The sequence below is a fragment of the Thermobia domestica genome, chromosome 13 (genome assembly GCF_964235325.1).
Source record: "Thermobia domestica chromosome 13, izTheDome1.hap1.1, whole genome shotgun sequence".
Classification (NCBI taxonomy): Eukaryota; Metazoa; Arthropoda; class Insecta; order Zygentoma; family Lepismatidae; genus Thermobia; species Thermobia domestica.
The window spans coordinates 29,478,630-29,502,087 of NC_137466.1; positions in this window are offsets into that span (position 1 = coordinate 29,478,630).

Consider the following 23,458-nt stretch of genomic DNA (forward strand, 5'->3'; position numbering starts at 1 on the left):
ATGTTTTTTTGTGGTATGTGATTATCTTTTCACTATCTTTCGTGACAATATAGAGTGGACTAAGATAAACCGAACCAGTCATGAGAGATAAAAAACCGAAAAGCATTAGAGTATTCGACGTAGCAACACAATAGTATATCGTATTCCACATAGCGAGCAAGAGCAAAGCACATTGACCTTTAACGGAGACAGACAGAGAGAGTTTGCACGGAAGGTGGTAAACGACCTGCAATTGTGAAGAGAAAACATTCTAGGTAAAGCCAACTGCCACTAGAGACACGAAAATTGTGCTGACAAAGGCGTCCAGAATATTCATCGTAAAATAAGTGAAGATTACGGAAAGGAGTACAATTAAAAATCCGTGTCGATTTCAACAGTGATCCAAGTCACCCATACACGAACTCATAAAGAAATTTGAGCGAACTGGATCCGTGCCTGGAAGGAGCAGAAACCTGCAATGGAAAAGAACCGAGGTGCGGAGGGAAAATATTCACTAGCGGATGTTGTAGAGCTCCACTAAGTCTATGAGGTAGACGAGAACGGTGCAAACAACGATCCTTTCTAAAGAACCTTAACCTGAAGCCGTACAAGATCATGGCTTTACAGGAGTTAAACCCGCAGACGATGCTAGACGTCCACAGTACTGTACTAAGGTAGTACAGGAAAGCGAAAGTGATTTTCTTCATTCGAACCTTTACTTCGTAACTGGCGAGGCGTGGTTCCGCTTCAGTAGCTACGTTAATTCACTAATACGGGTGTTGGTTTGTCAAAACCCCACGTCAGATATTCAAGCTACTGCTGTACAATATAAAAGTTGGAGAGTGCTGCGCTATGAGGTCATTGGACCCATTTTCTTCGGTATATCACAACAATCCACGAACAATTCACGCATTTCAACAGAACATACGCAACGCCTCGCTAACATTGTTAGTTGCAGCAAGTGGCACTGAACTTGATCTGTCCGATCAATCTCTGCCAGAACATGGCGGTTCACATTTTCAGCAGTATCTGTAGAGACGGAGGAACGCATGTAAGTGCGATATTTTTTCTTTGTTCTACGTGTATCGTATCGCCTTGGAGTTCATACGAGAATATTCATCACTTGGTTTGGGTTAGGTTTATTTGGCCTACTCTGTATTTTGGTTACTTCTTTATGCAACGACTTACAACGAAAGCTGCTAGCACTTGAAGTAAAGGACATCGTGTTGCATCGTTTGAGGCCACCTTTCGGCCAATTCATTGCTTCATCTCGAATATCAGTTCTTAGCGTTCGAGGCGTGGAATTCCTACACTTCAGCTCCCAACTCCTCTTGATTGTTGAAACGTCGTCAGCGCAGACAGTGTGGTTTTGCTCTAAGTAATAATCAGAGGATGCCGCGAAGTTCAGATTATATGGTGAGTGTGACATCGGAACGATTCGGAAAGGTTCTTGGAGTATATTCAGTTTGATTTGAGAGATGTGAGGTTTTGCGTTTTTTGCTGCAAAAGGGTTCACTTTCTGTTTTGACCAATGCAGGGTATTTTTGGCACATAACGGTATATATTCGCTCCAGGTGTTCGGAGTACAGGTGGCATTGATGGTTTGGGCATCCGGAATAAATTTGTAGTAACTTATCACCTTATAATTCCACCAGACGCAGAGTATCACCATGTGTTCGAAACTCGTGATTGCCGACAGGTTCTGTTATCTGGCCATTATTTAACCACTACTTATGTACATTAGGCTTTTGGAAATATATCCAGTTTTCGTCACACCTAGCTATTCTCTTCAGAAAATACAGAACACGTAGGTTTGTCGGGAGCAATGTTTAAGCTGTGGTCGGTTTCTGCCGAGTGCTAATCGTCGGATTTGTCTCTGTGGCCTTGCACAAAACCTCAGAATCCACGGGTTTCGGCCTTCCTGACTTTGGCTTTTCGGTGAGATCCCTTTATCATCATCCATTTCTTTAGTTTACTGTTTCCGTTAACCTGGGAGCATAATCGTGCAATTGGCGTCAAACTTGAAGATTCCATTATTATGTAATCTATTATACTGAGATCTAATGTCACGAACTTCTGTTTTATATCAATAAAGACCGGATGTTAAGGCTGTTGCTACCTCTTCGCTGAGTCGAGTTTTCCCCTATCTAATAACATTGGAACTTTTTTCGTGTTTTTCTCAGCAAGCAATGAACAAATCCTTACAAAAATTTGCATGGAGTCAGGTCGATAATAAAGAATTCGTTATATGAGCTTATAATTTTACTAAAAGCCTCCAATTAAGTTATTCATTCCCCCCTTTTTTTCATGTGAAGATTTGCAACAACGCATTGACGACACTGCGTTCTCTCTTCTAGCAGGTTGCGGCGAGTAAGTTTCAACATTGTCCACAGCTGTGAGGGGACCCTTTTCAACAATGACATATTTATGGCATTTCAGTGAGAAGGCGTTGGAGTACGTTTTCTTTGCTGAAAGCAGAAAAAAATAAACACAGCGAGAACAGATCCATTCTTCTTTACATTAGCTTTTCCCCCCGTCAAATATAGACAGTTATAAGTAATTAGAAGCGAACTGTCTCTATTGAATAAAGATACTTTTAATGTATACGAAAGCGAATGTCACTTTATCACCACCACCACCACCACCACCACCACCACCACCACCACCACCACCACTACTACTACTACTACTACTACTACTACTACTACTACTACTACTACTACTACTACTACTACTACTACTACTACTACTACTACTACTACTACTACTACTACTACTACTACTACTACTACTACTACTACTACTACTACTACTACTACTACTACTACTACTACTACTACTACTACTACTACTACTACTACTACTACTACTACTACTACTACTACTACTACTACTACTACTACTACTACTACTACTACTACTACTACTACTACTACTACTACTACTACTACTACTACTACTACTACTACTACTACTACTACTACTACTACTACTACTACTACTACTATTATTATTATTATTATTATTATTATTATTATTATTATTATTATTACATTTTTCAAAACATGAAGAGACATACAGTGACTCAAAAAAGTATTCATACGCACAAAGTTTTTGACGTAGGATTATATATAAAGGTTAAATAAAAATAATGTTACAATCACCTGAAAATGTACATCATTTATTATGTTTATTTGTACAAAAAATATCAAAAGAAGAAATATTTAGATGACTGAAATAAATAAATGTACTTTCTCAACTCAAAAAAGTATTCATACAGCAATACGAACTACAAATCTCGACGAGTTCTAACAATCCTAACTAGAAAATCAAGTTTTTAATACTCTGTATGCATACCTTTAAAACAAATCATTTTCTCGAGACGCCTTGGCATGGACCGAACAAGCGTCTTGGTCATTTCTGGAGAAATCTTAGACCACTCGTCCAAAAATATCATTTGTAGTTCTTCCTTGCTCGAAGCACGGCGTTTCTGTACTGTACGGGTGGTGTTGTCGAGCTAATTCAACAAGTGTTCGATAGAATTGACGTCTGGTCTTTGTGGAGGAGTCAGAAGCCGTTGTGGAACGTTGTACAATAACAATTCCATAACTTTCAAAGCGGTGTGCTTAGGGTCATTGTCCTGTTGGAAAACAAAGACTGTCAAGACCCAACTTCTGCACACTGTTTGATATGTTAAGGCGCAACATACTAATATACTTATTAGCATCCATGACCCGTACAATAAAAACTAAGTTTCCCACTCCAGAAGACGCCATGCATCCCCAAACCATCACACTTTCTCCTCCGTGTTTTACTGTAGGGATAATATGTTGCGATTGCAATTCACCGTTTGGCTCTCACCATACCCATTTTTTGTCATCTGATCCGAATATATTAAACTTCGATTCATCAGAAAATGCAGCAGTATCCCATAATTCGTTAGGTTTAGTATGGTATTCGTTAGCAAATTTTAGGCGCTTTTGTCGGTTTACTTCTGAGATGTATGTTTTTAATTTTGGCTGTCCTAGCATGAAAATTTGCACTATATAGTACATTTCGTATAGTTTGAGGATTCACACTGCAAATAGATGTTGACGCGATTTCTTCAGCCAAAGACACAACACTTCTGAAGGGTGATTTTTCGTGCTAAATTGATTACTTCCCGTTGGTCACGGCGTTTAAGCACTTTTGGGCGTACTGATCTTCGACTATTATCTGTTGTTCCAGTTTCTTTACACTTCTTTATGATGGAACTGCAGTACCAAAACTAATTGATAGTTTTTTTTTTTTTTTTTTTTCAATTTCACCATAACTCCTACCTTCTTTATAAAGAGCAACAACCCCCATCACGTTGCGTCAAGGAAAGTTCGCTTATCTTGCTCCCCATTTTGACTGCTAGCAATCACAACAAGAGCAGACTGACACACATGCAATGAGCTGCAGGTAACGGGCAATGCAGGTACAGTACGATTGCTCGAGTTGAACAGTACAAGTGTTCAAGGCACAGAACAGGATAACTGTCCCTCTGTATGAATACTTTTTTGAGTATCATAATTTAGTGATTCGCATTGTATTCGTCTCCTTATAGTCTTGGCAGATTTTCAACTCATGCAACTGTTAGTACTCTTCCGTCTCTTTGTTTCAATATAACTTTTAATTTTCTGCTCTCTCATATAACTCAACCACGACGAAATTTTTGGGTGTATGAATACTTTTTTGAGTCACTGTACCTTTCTTGACTCCAGTGCCCATTTTATCTATATATGAGGTATTTATAATAAACTTCTATACTGCTAAAAGAAAAGCTACTTTTATAGTGACGTATTATTTGTATTTTATTTATTATATTTCAATTTAAAATAAAGTGTATCGTTTGTAACAACGAATAGTGGTCAAAACAGCACCTATTACCAGTCAACTATAGATTTAGATCAAACATAATAATGGACAACAACACCAATATATATTGTATACATATAGACCCTATTGGATCAAAAGATGCAATCTATTTCACACAAAAATTTTCTTGTAGGCCTTATATCTCGAGAACTACATATAGCGTACCCAAACTATGACTTAACTTAGTATGATGTGCTTATTGCGTAAAAAATACAAAAACTCGATTTAAGGACCGTTTAAAAATTTTGTGGGCCCTGATCCACAAAATTCAATATATTACATTCAATCAAAAATTTTCTTGTACGCCCCATATTTTGACAATTACGAAGTGTGTGGCCAAACCAAAACTAACAATTTACTCAGCATGATGTGCGTATTCCGTATAAAAAAAAAATCAACTGCCATTCAAAAAATTTGTGGGCCCTGATCGAAAAAAATCAATATATATTTCACCCATTCAAACATTTTCTTGTACGTCCCATATTTTGAGAACTACATATAGTATAGCCAAACCAAAAAGTAACAACTTAGGCCGCATGATGTGCTTATTCCGTAAAAAATACGAAAACTCGATTTAGGGCCCATTCAAAAATTTTGTGAACCCTGATTCAAAAAATTCAATATATTTCATACAATCAAACATTTTCTTGTAGCCTTATATCTGGAGAACTACAGGTAGTGTAGCCAAACCCAAACTAACAATTTACTCAGTATGATGTGCTAATTCCGTAGAAAATACGAAAACTCGATTTAGGAACCGTTGCTAACTTTTGTGGCCCCTGATCCAAAAACTAATTATTTGGCAAGATCGAAATCTTTTTATGCATTTTTGGATCATTTTTAAAATTCTTAGCCAAGATCGCTATCTTTTGATCCATTTTTTGGATTATTCCTAAAATTCTTGTTTTTATATATTTTTTATATTTATATATAAGATGATACAAAGAAAATTTAGGGAATCAATTGATCTGATTGAAGATTTGTTTAAATCTATTTTATAGAATCTTTTAGATTTGTTAATTATATTCCTGTTAACTGCAGATTTTTTTAAAAAGATTTTTTAATCTACATTTGTATTCTTTCTTTACTCACTCATGAAGTATATCTATAACTTTTGTCAATTTTTAAAGTTGCTTCTGAGATAAGTTTCGAGAGTTGTCCGCAAAATTTCGTTAACATCTTATTTGAACTAACGTAACACTGTAATCTCACTTTAATTTACCATAGTATATTTTCTTTTTTTTTTCTTTTTTTTTTTGCGTGAAAGTAACATTTGAAACCGAATTATTTCTTTAAAATTTATACATGAAATGAAAAATGTTTTTTAAAAAAACTATGACATACTCATTGTATAAATAAATGTGAAATATTAGTGTTTGTTTGATTTATTTGTATTGATTGAAGTCAATACTTCGAGTGTAACTTTGACCACTTATCAACAAAATTAAAAAGTCATAGACCAGTATAATTTAAGCAAGGTACTTACTTGATTTGAGACATAATTTTGGAGGGGAAGAGTAGAAATTTTACTGATAACATTTTTTTTTATTTAACTTTTCCTGTATTTATGTTTAGCGTGGCCTTGTGAATTTTGTTTACTTTTTTTTTCAATGTAGAAACTTACCTAGGGATTTTGGAGTATGCTCATAGATATTTAAATTGTGAATAGTGCTTCGGTGATATTTAGCATTTTGATTATGCTGCTTGTTTATTATTTTTTAATAACTTCATTTACATAATGTTGTGGCTTGATGTAACGAAGTATTCCATCACATATTTTTATACTCATACGGTAATGCTTTAGTTTAATATGTATGCCAATGACAAATTGGTGTACCTCAACAAAAAAAAAAGCCCTATATTTTAAAATGAAGCATGAAAAAATAATGCATAAAATTAAAATTATTGTGTTAATATGTGTTGTACTATTTATATATATATATGTTGTAGCTATAGATGAAATTTCGCGTTCACCATCTGGAAAATAAATATTTCTTATTTAGAATGCGTAAGTTACAAGGTTATTATTAGCAGGTAACACTAATAAGTCCCTATTCCCTGTTACCAAGAAATAAGTCCCTATTCATATTTCGTAAAGTAATAACCAAGAAAAGACGTTACCAAAAAAATGACGTTTGTATCTACATTAACACTACATATTTCATTATGTATAGATGTTTTTCTGTTTAGTAAAAGAATCCCTGATATTACACTTAACTTTTCCTACAAATGTGCTCTGTTAGAAGGGTAATGTGTGGTCAGTTCTTCAGTTTCCCAGTTGCCTCACGATACTGAAACAGCACCGAAAAATCTGTCATCATTAGGAATAGAATTCGACAGCATTCACGCTAAGAACACATTTGTGTAACAAAAAAAGTTTATTTCTAAATTTCCTTCGTATGTGGTAAAAATGAAATTATTATTATTTAGCATAAACATTCTATACTACTATTCACAGTTTCAAATACATATACAGAGGCCGGTAGCCAGCCCAAAAATGTAGGGGGGCGGCTGAAGTTAGGGGAGCCCGATCCAACCATATCATAGTTTATTATTATTATTATTATTATTATTATTATTATTATTATTATTATTATTATTATTATTATTATTTCACACAGGAAATTTGAAAATAAAATGAAATCTGTAAGTTTTACGTCCCACAGTTATGCCGGTTAGGCTAAAGGAGATAGTGATGATAAGTAATGAATGAAATGGTGGAATGAAGAAAGTGGGAGAAAACAGGAGAACCCCGAGAAAACCCATGCACACGATGTTTGTCCACCACAAAGTTCACTTAGCGCGAGCTGGGATCAAACCAAGGACCCCATGCAACTGAGATGAACGCTCTACCACTGAGCCACCGCGGCCCCCACACAGGAAATTTATCTGCTATCACAATCGTCTGCTAATTTATATTTGTATAACCAATCACCAGGTATAAGACTGAAATACATGAGACGCAAGAGGCATCTTGCTATGTTTGAAAGTAACCACAAGAACTCCGAATGAGACTAGACGAATATACTAAAAGCAATAGGTTTAGCAAAGAAAATAAAGAGCGCCCCCTCCTTCTCAGTGCCATAAATCTGTCCTCGAAAAGGACGAGAGGGCTAGAAAATTTCATTCCACAGATGTGATATGGACAGAGTTTAAAAACCTGTTTTAAATGGCTAGCCCGAATTTCCCTCACGCTGCTAATACAAACAGGGAGAAGCAGAGATCGCACTGTTGCAAATCTTCACATGAAAAAAAGAGGGGAATGAATAACTTAATTGGAGGCTTTTAGTAAAATTATAAGCTCATATAACGAATTCTTTATTATCGACCTGACTCCATGTAAATTTTTATAAGGATTTGTTCATTGCTTACTGAGAAAAACACGAAAAAAGTTCCAATGTTATTAGATAGAGGAAAACTCGACTCAGCGAAGAGGTAGCAACATCCTTAAGCAAAATTCCTATTTCTTAATGTAAGGCAAATGATAAAAATGAACACGCTGAAATTAATTTAGGAGGAGCGTCAATTTCAGTAAAATATATTTCACCTCTCGGATTACATACATATCGTCTTCAATAAAAGTTTCTATCGCTTCCTAGATATTGAAATATGACAGAAACGAACGTTATCCAGATCAGTGTCAAACCCCCCCTAATACATGGAAAAAACGTCGTGCAAGAAATGAGTGAGTGAGTTATTGTGACTAATCAAAATCTTGACAAGTGAAAGAGAATTGGAGAAGTGCTTAAAAGTAAAAATGTACCAATCCTCATGTTCGTGCTTGCTTTAAATATACTCGGGTTATTTCCGCGAGATTTTAAAAAAGTGTATGTTCAAAGAGATTACTATCAATTGACAGCTTGAAAAAGAAATAGTCTTCATATGGAATCGCAATTAATGATTCCCTGTGACGGACTAACAAAATATATCAAATTAAAATATACCTAATAATTTGTTTGTTCGTTCGAAATTCATCATTAATTTCTTTCTTTGGACTGTTGCGTGTAAAGTTTTGTAAAACTTTGAACCACTGTGTGAAGTGATAAAATATTGTAAATTATTTATTAGATAACTAGCATATATTACCCGCTTCGCTGGGTTGAAATGAAAATTTAAATGCACAACTCCATATCTCATGTGTTTAATACCCGTGAAATATGCTTGCAGTAAATGTTAACATTATATCGCCTGTCATTTATGTTAACCCGCCGAGTGACACGGTCATGCGGGTTGCATATAAATACGTTTATTTTTACCTATGATTAACTAACAAAGGATTTGTACGTTATGGACACTTGAATGGTCAATTATCTCAAGACACTGGTAATTAAAAATTAAAGTGATATGATAAAAACCATCTAGGGTCCAAATCCTAATAACCCCCCAAAAATAAAAGAAATTGGTTCAGCCGTATTAGCGTGATGAGCTAACAAAGGATTTGTGCGTTCTCTTTTATATAATAGATATGAAAGGTTTTGCTTTTAGAAGATGTTCTCTACAAACAACTGTCAGGTGTGTTTCTATTATTTGAATGCTACACACGATGTAATTTCAATTTTTCTATGTCATTGGATATTCATCTTCATTATTCCGAGTTAGATTTTAGTGTCACTATTTTTGAATTATAAGTTTCAGTTTGCTTGTCTATTTTCCATGTTTTTAGTGCCCGTACGTCTGTCTCTAGTGGTAACCTACACACAGAGAATCTAACAGAGAATATCATTACTACTTTGTCTGAAGATTGTATTTGAAATCAGAAATATGATTTCCATGCATGGAACTTCGAGTTAAATCTTTATTCAAACAAAAACTGTGATAAAATAACAATACAGAATTAAACCTCATCTTATAACGCCCATAGATTTTCCTACACCCCGTCTACACCCCCCAACACCCCACTAGATAATTTCAGTTAACAGCCTCTTAACACACCTCAAAACTATCACGACAAAACTATCAAAGATAATTCACTATTCTAGTCAGTTGTACTGTACAGAATTTGTGTTACTAAGGAAAAACGTAGGGTACATATGAATACAGCATGTGGCTCCTTTTAGGTACGCCGTTAAACAAGGGAAGCAAGGCAAGCAACATCTGCTTCCTTCTAACTCACATTGCCCTGCCTCCCTTTTTCAACCACTTCTACGCTCCAAGTAGGACCCCAAGCACGGCAAGCTGCTTGTTCTGCCGATGCACAGCTTTCTGGTTACAGAATTAGCGACCCTCGCAAGATATTTCTGCTTTTATTACTGTCCTTATTTCTGTTTCTATTCTTTAGATATATTCTGATTTAGCATACATAATGGAGAGTATTCTTTTGTCTATGTTATTTAGCAAGAACATTATTAAAACTTACTTAACATTTGCGTGTTTTGACTGGCAACACTATATATCGTAATTCGGTGCTGATGCTGCCGATCTTAGCGACAAGTCCCTGAATCTAGCGGATTCTGAGAGACAGATAGTAACAAAATTTTTTAGAAAAGCGACTAACAATTTTTAAAATGACATGGCGACAAAACAGGTGAATTCTTTCATTGCTTTGCTTTTTACAAATGTCGATACAACTGAGCGATTGTCAGAAGATCGATAAATGAAACGGACGCGAATCATTATGTGAATGTCACTTTGCATAATTTGGGTACAATCTGTGTTGTTCATGACGTCATCACTTGAACGTAACAGGTGAGGGAAACTGGGGCTTCCCTTGTGATGCGGGTGATTATTAAACGTTCGTTTCCGAAACAGAAGAACGAACTAGGATAATGACGGGTGAACTTTCTTATAAGAGGACCAAAGAAAAAGGGAAAAGAATCCTAATCGGCGCAATATATTTTTTTTCTAAAATAAGAATGGCACATTTGACAATTCTTCTATTACCAAATGAAGTTTTTGTAATCTGGTTCGTACTGGGATGCAGTGATTCTCTAAAGTAAAGTTAAATATTCATGTATCGGTCTGTTCTAATGCAGTTTTATCAAAGAAACTCCATTCTTCTTTTTATTTGTAAAATTAGGCATCATGTTGTGGAACGAAGAGAACCTTTCAGGAGGCCTCATCTCGCCCGGAAGCCTAGTTTATCCATCACTGAATTAGAGCATTTCAAATTTCCACTATGTCTAAAAGGATGATATTTTCGATCTTTCAGCAAAAATGATCGAGTCTGCATAAGAAGCTGCTGTTGTTTCCGTCAGTGATGTTGACAAAGCTGAAATGCTCTGTGTTTCTGAGAAATACAGAAAGACAGTTGTGGAAAATGATAAGACTGAGATTTAACGACGATTCTCAGGTTTTGGACACGTTTCAGAAAAGTTTGAAAGAGAAAAAGAGAATCCAGACTTCAAGAAACTGTCTTCTCTACTGAAAGTGTCGGAAGAACTTTCTTTTGAGTATACGTAGGTAGAATTGAAATGAGGTTGCGAGAGGATATTTCTAACGGCGATTTCTGTGTAATTTAACTTATAATGACAACTGTTGCGAGGAAGATACTTTTTCTGCTCATTGGAACAGATTCTGTGGAGAGAGCTTTCTTGACAACGAACAGAATGTTCTGCTCTGAAAGAGCTAGACTCTCCCCTGAACATGTGTGTGCTGTTATGAAAGTATTCATTGAGGCTCCCAAGATTCCAGATACAAGGGGAGATGATGAAGAAAGTGTTCGCCCATTCAACGATTTCACTGAGAGAACTCACAACCGCTGGTTTAAGAAACCAAGGAGAAACCACTAGATGTACATGGTGACACATACTACAAGTGTGGTAACTTATGTGAAATGAAAAGTCGTTTATTTCAACCTCAAATTATGTATGATTAAACTGCAAGCGAACATGGTGATTAGTGTTTGGATTGCTAGCTGCCTTTTGAAAATAAATTGAAGTTCCTGTATATTTGGTATTAATATGTTTTATGGACTTATGTGTGTATATGAGGGGGTGATTAAAAATTAATTCTGCTTCCAGAAGTCGTGAGTGCTAGTTTTTCTTAATAGTTGCAATAGTTTTACGGTGAGTAAACATATTATTAATATGACTCGAGAAGTAGGCTACGCAAGTAGCGAGCAGGTTTTAGATTACTTGGTATATTAGCTCTTTAATACATTTTAACATTAAATACTATAAATAATAAGTGTGTATGTGGTAAAAGATACATAGTAGAAGTTTAATATGCAGAAGTCGGGACACCCACAAGGAAAAATCTACACCCCCTGAAATCAAAATCCTGGGAAAATCCCTGATAACGCAACAGTTCGTTTTAAGAATATGAAGACAAAATTAGTCACTACTTATACAAAAATTGTTTGCAGAATTATACACCAGCTTTAAGATTCATCTAACACCCTATATTTCACGATAATTGTAATTTACTTTAGAATTCTGTAACATATGTCAGTCTTACAGGGCGTCTTGATTCGTAATCCCCTGTGTTCTACGTATCAACATTTACATAGTAACTAAACTGTTGTCTTGTCTTGTCTTCTTCACCATTAACGGTGTTTTCAAGGTGCATCAGCCTTATTGGCCAAGTATACTATAAATGTGTGTAACTTGAATTACTTATTCGAGAATTGAATTACTTGAATTAAAAATTGTAAAGAAGTTTGCAAATGGCGGATGACGCCATTTGCGTTTTTTGGCCGACTTTCAAGTCGAATTGCCTGTAATATATAGTAAGGAGAATGTAGTAGAATAAAAATTGTAATTGTGCAAATTCAAGATCAGGAAAAAAAGTCTGTCAAAGTCAGTTAAAGAAATGTATAGTCACAATAGGGTATAATAGTAGTCAAAATCGTGAAGGAGTTTCAACGTGAAGAAGAGGGCTAGTTACCCAGATAGTTAGGGTGTAAAAGTTGGAAAAAGTGAAAAATAAATGAAATGAAGACGTGTAAAGTAGTTGTACATGAATGTAGATGTTTTCATGAGTATTTGTAAAAGTGTATGAAAAATGTACGATGAGATATGTTCACTTTATCCACTTCCTCTTCTGCACCTCACTTTAAGAGATGTTAACACTATCACATGCACCGCGGAACTTTGAACTAAACTGTTTTCTCGCTAACCAAACCCATGTCATGACAACGGATAAACAGTCATTTCTACCTAACAACTGAAAAATAAACATTACAAAATCAACATTTTTATGACACCCAATATTACGTTTTTCTTTTTCTTCTACTATGTAACTAGTGCAAGTTAATATAGCACTTTCTGCCCTAAATGAAAAATAAAATAAACAATATAAATACACGTTATCGTTGTAACCTTAAGTTTACTTTTCGAAGTTCTCGTGATAATTTTAAAAATTTGTTCTCTCGATAATCCTAGTTTAAATATAGCATGGAGATTGCATACCATTTTGAAACCTTTTAGATTTGACGCGAAAGTAAGAAAAAATAGCATATTAACGAATAAGAAAGCAGATGAGCGAATACAGTCATACAATTCAACAATATCCAAGCGAAACAATTTAACTGGGCAAAAGGAAGAAAGGCACAGAAACCTAATTACGTTTGATATAATTAAACAAACTTACAACACAGAAACAGCACACAAGGTGTTTCCAAACAACAAACTTTGGGAAATAAGTCCTCACACAAAAACAATTATAGACTAACACAGTGGCGTAGGCAGGAGGCTAACTCAGCTGAAGCCTCGTTCTTAGTACAGTAATGTGGAAAATGGATTCTGCTTACATTCCATTTGTGATACCCAATGTTACATCGTTTTTTTTTTCTTTCTTAAGTTTATCTCACATACATACACACATACAAAAAAAAAAAAAAAAAAAAAACGAAAGAAGAAATAAATGAAAAGAAAGAAGAGTTGTACTGTGAATTTCAAACAACTTACTTCCCAAAAGACTCTCTGGGAACAACTTACTCTGCTTTCAACCCTACATAAGATTTCAGTAAATTAGTTATATACAACGTTATCGAGGAAGGTTGTGAATTAAACCGGGAAGACAAGCTAGACCCTTTCTATTTCAACTGTGCCCCTTCTGGCGCTGCTGTCGATATGTGATTTCCCGTACCTCTTTCGAAAGAGGAAGGACAAGTTGCTGCGACCGACATCTTTCAACTGTTGGATGCGGAAGCGTTGCTACAATGAATTATTTCACGAACTTTGCAGTACTCTGTCTTGTTAGCCATTCTAAGTAGCCTACAATCTTCACTTGTCAAGACCAAGCGACTGAATGACAAATTGGCAACACAGCTCTGGTCATTCACTTCTTTTCCCTAAGTAAAGGAAAGGTTTCATCCACCAGAGGTTGGCGGGGAGTGGGCCGAAGTATAGTTCTCATATTTTCCGAGGGCACAGGTGGAATAGACGCTCTAGTAGAGCAGCAGATAGAACTAAATACAATCACCATAGGTAAATTAAAAAATTATTCTCAAAGAAACAGTTTAAACAGGAATATTCACAGAAAACCTTGTAAAAACTTCCTGTTGTAACGTGCCATTTCCAAACTGGGCGAAATTATATAGGGCTTATTTGTGCTTACTGCCGAGTCACACCGAGTTAAAGCTTAGTCGGTAGAGTGTAACGTGCAATAGGCCAAAATGGGCGAAATTATAGTTTTAAGAACGAAGTGTTTAATTTTATAAAAAAACAGTCACATTGTATAGAAGATGAAAACAGGAAAACAATATCCAGTGAATGTGGTTATTTTGAAACAGACAAAAGTAAAAGCCAAACAACTTCACAGTTATTTCCACAAATGACGAACTTTCCTTAACAGCGATACGGAAATGAAAAGGAATATAAAAACTGAAGTTGAGAAAGTAAATTCGTTCAGTTCATTCCATCGGATCACTCTTAAATAGGTTCGGTTTAGCTGCATTGGATCAGTCGTCAAGTACGTCCTTTCTGCGGTTGGTCTAGGACAGATGTCAATGGAATTGAACTCTTCTATCTACAACGCCGTTATCCTAGAAGACGACCTTCCACGACCTTTGGTTAAATGTAGAGCAGCCGATGTTCGTCCTCTCAGCTTCGAGGAGCAAGGTTCGAAAACCGTCAACGACCGGGAATGAACAATCCATTGTCTCCAGCTACTGTCAAGTTCTTTGAGTAATTACAAGCAGTCAGTTATATTTAAAGAATGCATCTCGAATGGTTATTGTCGACTTTTAAAATCCCTCAAGGATCAAATCTTGGACCTGTATTGTTTAATCTGTTTATCAGTGATATCCCAGTTGTAATTAACTCACAAGCTACTTTATGTAAATGATCTTAAGCTATATGTAATGACCTTCGCCGGGTATAAATCGAAGGTAAATCATATTTACTTCATAAATAGGAATGTTATACTTAGAGCAGAAACAGTGCAAGATTTGGATGTTGTTTTTGACTGTCAACTATCCTTTAATTAAATCATTGGTTACACAAATAGCAAAAGAAGGCTATGAAGTACTAGGGTTTGTTAGTAGAATAGGCAAAGATTTCAAAGCAATTCGTACGTTGAAAACGCTGTATTTTACATGTGTGAGGGTAGAATTAGATTATGCGTGAACGGCATGTAATCCGCATTTTAATAAACAATATCAGCAACTTGAACGAGTCTAAAATAAATTTCTCAGATTAATTAGATACAGACAAATACATTTGCATGCAAAATTTGAACACTTCCAATCTACTAACTTAAATTACTGCAGTAATGCTGTGTGTTATCTATGATTTACATAGAATGAGACGTACGCGAGAGGTATCGTAATCATAGCAAACAACTTTTTGGAAGTCTAGACATCGATAGTTTGTACACTAATATTTATAAACATTTATTATTATTATTATTATTATTATTATTATTATTATTATTATTATTATTATTATTATTATTATTATTATTGAAATCAAAGAATAGGATTTTGAGGGAACAGTTTAATGTATGAGCTCATCCGTGGTTAAGCGGTTAGCGTACGCGCCTTTGGCGAGGGAGACCTGAGTTCGATTCCTGGCGGGAGCTCATGTGGTTCGCATTCTACGTTAATCAGTAGGTCCACGTCTCATATAGGCTCGCTGCTGAACGGGCCGTTAAACCCAAAATCAACTCGACTTTAATGTATGTAATTTTACGTTTAGTCATGTTTATTGAAACATTTAAGCACTGACTCATGACTAGGCATTGACAAATTTGAAACCGGGAACATTCCTCGGATTATTGATGTAGAGAATAGATGTTAGATAGAATTTAACATAGGTTGCCCCAGCTCTAATATGATGTTTCTTTTGGTAATTTTGTCGTTGCAACTAATCCCAACTTCGGAAAACAAAGTAGTTTTGATTTTTGACTTGAGCTGAGATCGTAGACTTTTTGTATTTGTGGTGAAGTTGTAAGGACGTGTACGTATGAATTTTTTTTTTTTAATCATACTTGTCAATGCATGGACTTGTGAAAGGTAGCTGACTTTAGTATTTGGAAACAATTTTAAAGACAATTACATAACAGTTTTACAGAATCTTTCACTTTCATTAATCATCCATTACCCTACACTGAATGTTAAGGATGTCTGTTCATTTTTACGCGTGCTCGACCAAAGCATCAGCTGATCGATTTCCAACAACATGTAAATCATGCGAATTTTTCTTCCACCTTGCTACGGTTGTCATGTATTGTAACAATGTTCAAAGTTGCTACTTATTTGCTACCTCTATTTTGTCAAGCAATATTACAATAAAGGAAGTACTGAAAATTTCACACCCTATTTCATCAAATGTTATCTCTGCTATAGAACTGCTTAGATCATTTTGAATCCTGTTGGAGGTTCCACCAGAAGGATTTGTGGTTAGCAAATTTATAATAAAGTGATCTTCTGCAATCAAATTCAGCAGTTAATTTAGTTCACTGACTTGCCACTCTACTCATGTCTTCTTTAAATGCTAATTCCTGATTTGATAAAGAAAACCTGTGATATTAATCAGGCGTTCATTTATTTATTTATTTTTCATGTTCATTTTGTGTGTTTGTCATAGAAAGGTTACTCATCCACTTTAAAGTCAGTCCTTGGGTATTCGAATATTTTTAACGCAGTAATTGGATGAAGATGGCTTTCAGACTATTCATGAAGCCCACTACGTAAATGAAAATTATTTTGTCACTGAATTCTGAGAAATTTCAAATTCATTTCTCTGGAACAAAATAAACATATCAAATACTGCCATTTGTCACATAATGATCGTCTGGGCAGTCATTTCACAGGAATTATAATAACTACTTTGGATAGGACAGTGTACTTAAGATTTTCTTTTGGTTTTAAATTCTGTAAAGTGACATTTTAAATAAACTTGTCGATTAAAATAACGTTCTTTATTATAAAATTCAGTGAACCAAGAGGACTATTTCATCTCGATCACACATTGCTTGGTTCAGTTCTGTTGTTGTGTGTGATTTAATGCAACACGAAATTTTGAATCCATAAACTTTGAACATCCAGCAGTTACCCGTTCCTTTGTCGTCTGAACATCCAGTAGCTACCTGTTCCGTTGTCGTCTTATTGGAAACCTAAGAATTTCCGATTTTCTCCCCATGCAACGTTGTAACAAAATATAAACAAGCCCCTTTATTATTTAGCAAAGTAAAATTGCATAAACGAATTGAAGTGGACAAAACGCTAATTCCACTCTGTTCAATACACTGAAGGGAAGAGTTTAACAACACAAACCTCACAGCTTCTTCGTTACGTGAAATTCGTGTCTGCTTGGTTTACACATGGAATTGCAGTGCCGACGCCAAAAGTGAAAACGGCTTAGTGCTTGCTTCCAGTAAGCTAGCAAATGAACTTCTTACCCCTAGCATTTTCAAAAATTTATTTAAGGCATTAGAATAATGTAAATCTTAGAGGCAAAAAAGAGAGAAAATAGAGGAATCGCTGTGTATGTTTGTGTGGTTCTTCAACACAGCAATTATACTGACTTCCCCCATAATGATTTTTTGGCTACGCCACTGGACCAACATGGATGCACAAGTGCGTCATTTTGAAGTAGCCCGCATAAATTTGATCGGAACGATATTAAAAGAGCCATGACTTGAGAACGGAAAGTTGGGTGAAGGAAAATAGTGATTATTTTGACGAGCTTAGGTTCCTGTAATGTACCAGTGAATATAAAAATTGTGACAATTTTGAGTACATGACGTATCATTTTTCGTTTGTAGAATACCTTACGAATTTTCCTCTATGCTTCGAGGCTAACCCTGTTGCCACCTTCTGTTCAACATCGGCAGGTGCATTAATGGAATCGAAACTCAAAATCACTTCTATGTTATTTTACCCGAATTAGTTCCAACAGTTCGTTCTCGAGTTACGAGCCTTGATTTTATCGTTCCGCCAGATTTTAGCGAACTTTAGCTACGGAATGACACATTTGTGCACGCCTATTTGTCTATCATTTTCTTCATGTTTCCGTGTAAGTAATGTTCGTTTTTTTTAAACATCCTGTATGTGAATTTAGTTCATATGTACCGGATTCGTATGTTTAAAAAAATCCATCATAATTATATGATATAATGAAATGATATTTAGTCTTTAGGTTTTCTGTGAGAGCTTACATTCTTTTCGGCATTTTTGAAGTTATATGAAATAATAAAACTAATTTAGATTCACACAGGGGTAAAAGTGGATCTGGAAAGGTAGGGGGAAGCATGACGTCACGCCGTCTCCCAGACCTAACTTCTCCCATTGTAATTTTTTTTAGAAAGTGTGGGGACGCCGCATATTTTCTTGAAGTGAGGGGACGGCATCCTCCCGCGTTCCCGTGCACTTTTACCCCTGGATTCAAAGCTAGGTTTACTATATTCTGAAATGTCAAAATGCGGACCACTTCCATCTACCTAGATAATCATTTACTTCTGGTACAAAAATGATCAAATTTAGCTTTCACTTTGAAGTTTATTTTTAAAACACGAGAAATACATTGAAATATATGGAAAATAACTAAACACATCATATTAACTTTGCCTATTTATTTTATCAGTAGATCTGATCTTTTTAAAATAATTTCTTCTTTGAACACACACAACCCAAAGATATCTTTATATATGAAATCTCTGCAATGAATTGGCAATATACTGGAGCTTAAAAATACGGACAAATCAGGAAATTTTGGAAAATGTGTGCAGACGGAAATTTTTACTATCAAGTCGCTGACATGTCCGCATAAATACTGTCACGCGGTAACTCTATTCATAGCAAAGCAGTGTCATATCAATTAAGTCATTACCGTCTCTGCTAGTGGCACTGTTCTTGCAACATAATAGTATTGCCAATTGGTACTTTTTTTTTATGAGCTATCTATTTTCTGGTAAATACGTGTTAAATACAAATCCACAAATTATGAGACAATTCTGTGTCCCGAAGACTTTTGTCGGGACACCGAGACACAACACTGTAATAAGGGAAAATCCACAAAATACGGGACACATACGAACGACAGGGTCAGTCAAATGAAAACCTTAAAAACCTTTAAAAAAAATGAATCAGGAAAACATGACTATTACATTTCTATCTAATCCCCGCGCGCTCAATCTTCGCATCGCTTACAAAGTACGTCAATGCCTCTGGAAAGAAACGTTTGATTGGCTGCGCAACAAGTCCTGCACCACTCCAATCGTTGAGCCTTTTCATTCTATTGAAACTGTTTTCCCCTAGTGCCTCTTTCAGGGATCTAAATATGTGAAAATTATCGGAGGCAAGATCATGTGAGTAAGAAGGATGAGTCGGGGGACTCCAAATGAATGTCGTCAATGATCGCAGCCGTTGCACAGGCAGTATGAGGTCGAGCATTGTTATGCTGCCGAGACACCTGTTGTTAGTAGTACGCGTCGCTTGCTTCGTATAACAGGTTTAAGATAATTTTGGAAGAGATCGGAATGCTTTGCACTATTAACTGTGCATGTCTATGCATGTAATGCTTCAAAATGGTATCCTGTTTGTCCCAGAAGATAGTGAGGATTAACTTCCCTGGAGATGGTTGTATTCAAAACTTTGTGGGTTTGGGGGAGATGAATGCCGCCATTCTGTGCTCGATTTTGTTTTGTTCTCGAAAATAATAGTAGACCCATGTTTCGTCCCAAGCGATGAATCTTATCAGGAAGTCAGTTCCTTATTGTTTGAAGGGCTGCAAGAGCTCTTCACACACATAAACACAATGTTGTTTCAGCTCGTAGGTTATCTTATGTAATATCCATCTGGCGGACACTTTCCGAAACGGGAGAACATTGAGCATAATGTTATAAGTGTGGGGACGCCACATTTATTTTAAGTAACATAAGTTATCTCCACTTCTTAACATTTTTACAGTTTACATTTGTACCGTCCGACGATTGATTCGGAAGTAGATATTTCAGGAGAGAAAGTTGGAGGACTTGGCCCCTTGCCTACGTTACACTCTTGATAGTCTACCTGTTTTTGACTCCATATTTTGTTTGTCCGATTCTTTTATCTCATTCGGTCAAACTTGGTCTGTCCATATGCTATTTGGTTCCACCAACCAAATCCAGCAATTATGATGAATGAATCTGTTCTTTGATTTCGCAAAAGTCAATTTGATTCCTTTCAAAGATGTAATTCTTTCATTCCACTAAATAATTCTTTCCTCTGGACTCGTCCAGGAACTCACATTATTAATGTGCACCAAAGGTTTACCTGTTAAAACCATTATGGTGCGCATGAAAAATAAACACGCAGAATCATTTATTTTATTATTTCTTTTTAGATATTGAAATGTAACTATAATGTTTCCTAATACTATGTTTTTCTGTTTTTTAAAAAAATTAAAAGGACACAAATAAGGAAAAGGATCCTGTTCGTAAACTTCAAGAGGTGGTAGAAGAGTTGCATGTTGAAATGGCGTATGACAAAGTTCCGACTATTAAACAAGGTAAGATTTCTTGTAATTACGCTCTTATTTAATGAGTAGACGGTTTGATTACCAATTTCGTACTTTTGTTTTGACAGCTGTTAATACTTTAATTCTTAAGCAGGAATGTAATGTTGCGTATACGGGAGTATACAGCGTATATGCACCTAATGTTTTTATAGTCCACCATATAGTCACCTTAAATTTACGATAGAACAAGCGTGTACGGGGTGGGTATACGCTAGATCTTTGAAAACCGCCTCGCCTAGCAAAGTACCTCACGTCAACTCTAAATCCGTTGTTTGGAAACTGTGAGCATCAGATTACAAACTTTTCTGATTTTGTTAAGATCCCGAAGAACCAGGAAGTGAATGCAAACGACTTTCTGGTCAGTTTCGACGTAGTTTCTCTGTTTACAAGAGTTCTTGTCAAGGATACGATTCAGCTGATACGAAATCACTTCAGCCTGGAACTAACTGACCTATTTCGACATACACTGACCTCTTTTTGTATGATGGATGTTACTATGAACAAAGTAGCCATGGAGTGATGTGAACATGAAGATCTTGATGCGGCGGTTCTTAAGTCGTCATGTTTCTTTAGAAATGTTGATGATACTTTTGTTATCTGGCCACATGGACCCGAAACACAGCAGAATTTTCTGGAATTTTCGACAGTCGGCACCCCCAAATCAAATTTACCATGGAAGTGGAACAGAGTGGATGCCTCCCTTTTCTTAATTCTTGTTCGCCGTAAACATGACAGAACATTAGGATACAGCGTATATAGGGAGCGTATCTCTATTTCAATGCAAGCAGCTTCCATCACAAGTCACGTCTTACAGTACTAAACACCTTGACCCACAGAGCAGTCTCCGTAAGTGACCGGGAAAGTTTACAAGACGAATGCAATCAGCTTTGATCGATGCTATAAGAGAATGGCTATAGTCTTACAGATATCAACATGGCCATAAAGAGGACCGTTACTTTCCAACACAAAGTGATCAAAAACAGTCAAAAATGAGAATTCTATTTTCTACTATCGTATTGATTTTATCGACTATACGTCTGGCAAATTCAGCAGAATACTTTCTAGACATGATATGAGTTATTCCTCCAACCAACATCAGATCGTTACTCAATCCAGTGAAAGACGGCCTTCAGCTGCGCATTCCTGGTGTATATCGTATACTATGTGAATGTGGCAGATCCTACGTAGGCCAAACTGGGCGTACAATAGAACAATGATGCAAAGAACACAACAGCTACATAAGACTTCAGTAACCTCAAAAGTCAGGACTAGCAGAACATAGCTTAGAGCTGGACCACAGAATTGATTTTTCAAATGCCACCATAGTAGCCAAGTGTAGCAACTTTTGGAATAAAATAATAAAGGAAGCCGTAGCTAACTCTAGAGACAATGGGTTTGAACTCAGCCCTATGTAGTCGGCCCTTTTTAGGAAGGAAAAAAAGTCGTTTCTCGTAGCCACAACAATAGCCAATCAGGAGCCAGCATTTCCATCAGCCAATTACAAGCCCCTATTCATACCTCCGCCCCTAAATAGTCTCCATATATACATTCCAATATCTCCAGTCTCTTCATCACAATCCCAGAAGATGAATGCAATATCTGCATTCGAAACGTGGGACGTCCATATCTTCACCTGGTTGATAGTCCGAGGAGACTTACTAAAATCATGTTGCCAGGAAAAATTCAATTCTTTTGTCCTGGATGTTGATAATTATCCAGTTACTGCTATAACTGTTTATAATTATCATGACAGGTTCCTTTATCACTAGAAGTGACAGTCCGAGGCATGAAACCTTCCTGATTATTCTATATGCTCAAAGAACTGTCTAATCCGGACAGCCATTGTTGTTGGACGTTGTCACTCATGTAGCACTCATGTGTGGAACTTTCTCAAATTTCCAGTTACGTGGATTTTTTCCAAATGACAGTGATATGTTGTATGCCTAACACGTATGCAATTGCAAAAACATTTTTGGAGGGTCTGCTTCCACGGTGTTTCTGAGGAGCTCATAAAAACATGCTGTTGGCTACTGGTGTCATCGGCACGAAAATACATAAACAAACAACGTATGGAACTTCAATTCACTCCTTTGAACCAAATGCATTGTTGTGTTTCGTGGCTTGATATGCAGAATGTCTCCGTGTGAACTCGTAAAGAAAAATTACATCAATCGTGTGTTCTCCATGCTGTATTTTCCCACGACCTGTTCAATAACACATGTACACTGTATCCTGATGAACTGAGTTTCCCTGTTTATTCTGTGAACATTTACGGAGTTTGTAATGTCGTAAGCGTGGCCTTGCTGCATCTTTAGATTACGTTATAGAGGATATTTTTCACCTCACGTAAAATTGCACATTTCAATTGCGTCAACCCGATACGTGAGAAATACAAATTCTTAGTATAAATCTAAAAATGAACATAAAAGCATCATTAGCTGTAAAACATTCTAGTGATAGTGTAAATCTGAAAGAGAGATTATTTTGCTGTAAATTCTCGAAAATTTCTCGTTATAGTCTGTGAGAAATTCTGTTTGTTAAAGGATGCTTGTGTAATTAGATGGTTCGTGGTCACCGCATCAATTCGGTACGTTTTTAAATGTCTTTAAATTGACAGAGTAAAAAGTAATCGAATGTTTAGCCAGTATTGAATCTTTGCCATTTCCTCATATTTGTTCAACTTTATTCTTGTTACTTCA